Raw genomic sequence first — 2,439 nt, forward strand, 5'->3', positions numbered from 1 at the left:
TATATATATATACAATGTTATAGATAAATAAATTCAGTAAAAATTTCTAAATTCGATTTTTTGAAAAATATAAATTTTACACATTCAAGAAAAAAATAACAAAATACAAAAATAAATATATATATAGAGTATATATTCATTGAGATAATCGAAGGAGGCTTGGTTAACGCAGATCAATAGTGAGGCGATTTTTTCATCGTACGATCCAAAACCGGTTTATTACTTAGGCTTACACAATAAAAACCGTGAAGACGTAAATAAATCATTCGTAGATATCATATGAATATCAAGATTGTAAAAGAATGTTCCATCACACATTTATCGAAATGCGAGATAAAGCCTTGGAAACTTTAATCAATGATTTAATGACTTAATTTTACTTAATACATTTTTATAAGATACGGAATGCTCCATTAAAAGAAAAAGTTTATAGTTATATAGTTATTTGAAAATTAATGATATTTATAGTCAATATTAATTTGAATCACTGGTAGATTAATTCATTATGGAAAATAGTACAGATCACTGTGATATTTCAATTCAGATTTTATTTATTATTTAGATATAAGATCTATTCGTGTTACTTGGACTTTTTGTCTTTAGAATCTTGTATTCAGAATATATGTTTATTTTGTTTTAGAATATATGTTTATTTTGTTTTAGATATTTGAGGATTTTAAGTAAAATGAACAGACTTACAATTATTGTTTATTTACGTTTAGTTTATTTACTGACCATAATGCCAGTAAATAAACTAAACGTAAATAAACAATAATTGTAAGTCAGAATAATTGTAAGATGTCAGACTGCAACCGTAACAATATACTAACAGCATATAGAAACATTATGCGATTGACCATCGAACGTAATTACGATTAAATAGAAACATTAAACAGAAAGTCATTAACTTTATAATTTTGAGCGTATGCAACTTTCTTAATATATATAAATAAACAATATGTTAATATATTTTCTTAATTATCTTACGCATATTTTATGGTAACTCTACTTTTCCAGTGATAGTATTGCAAATCTATATGGATACATATTATATATTTCATTAAGACTAATTTTTTTGCCCTTAGAAAATAGAACTTTAAGAAGAATAATGTATGCGTACCATTAAATATTTTTTCCACAAACATTTTGTAATTCTATAATTTCAAAAAATCGTAATTAAGAAATTAATATGACATGCGTGGACATAGTTAAATAAAAAAATTAATAGCTATTTATTTTCAAAAATATTGATAATTCTAAACTTTCGAAATCAGTTGAATTCTTAAACATCTCCTTGAATAAAAATAAATAAAATAGTAACATTTTTTTTATTGGGCTCCAAAAATAAATTTGAGGGTGTCTCTACATAATTCGCAAATCGCAAAACGTAGTTCGCAAATACTGATGCAGAATAACGATTATATGCAAGATATACACAGATGGAAACCGCACACAATGAAAAAAAATATAAATTTTCATTCTGCATTGCGTTTGTGAACTATGTTTTACGATTTGCGAATTATCTAGAGGTACCTTAAAGTAAAACGCCAATATGACCCTTTACGGTGCGTAAATTAAATATTCATAATGCGATAAATACAATTTGTAAAATGTATCTATGCGAATTATATATATCGCGTTATGAATATTTAATTTACGCATTAACATCTATGAAAACTCACATAGATATTTTACTTATATTAGATTTCCTTTCTGTTTTCACATATTCATTCGAGCGAAGTCGGTCGGGGCGCGATCGACCTCGGTTGCTTCACCATGCGTGCAACACGGAAAACGAAAGGGAAGATGATTTTTCACCGATGCCGAATTATATCATTCGACGATCGGTGAGATTTGTGGGGAAAGGGAAGAATTTCCTGGAAGCGTGTCTTCACGGTGGCTGGACACGCACTTCGCAATTCTTTTCCCGTCCCTCCCGCCATCACCCACACCAAGGTACCGTCATCTTCTCCCCTCAAGTTTGTACAGGCCACCACGCTTTTGCGAACAGCTTCTTCAGTGCATTTAGTACGTAACGAGATCACGAAAAGCTGTATTCGTGACCGGAGAGACGTTGAAAAAGATAAGGCGTATGTGCGCACGCACACGTGACCCCATAAAAAATATATATTATTCGTTTTGTGTGTAAAAATTGAGTGCAAATAATTTATAAGAATCAAATTTGGTTTTTTAGTGGATTTTTTTCTGAAAAACATTAAAGTTCTTCAGAAGCAAGACGCTGATTTGAATACTGCTGATATAGAAGGTAAATGAAAGTAAACAAAGGTTTAAAGATTGATATTATTTAGAACTTTTATTAAATAAATGTTTATGGAATAATAACAAGATTAATGCACAATTTTGTTAATCATTTCAAAATAAATTTCTTTTTTTTTGTAGAAATTTATTTTAGTTGACATATTTTTTAATTCAGTGCTG

This window comes from Atta cephalotes (genome assembly GCF_000143395.1).
Source record: "Atta cephalotes unplaced genomic scaffold scaffold00011, whole genome shotgun sequence".
Lineage (NCBI taxonomy): Eukaryota > Metazoa > Arthropoda > Insecta > Hymenoptera > Formicidae > Atta > Atta cephalotes.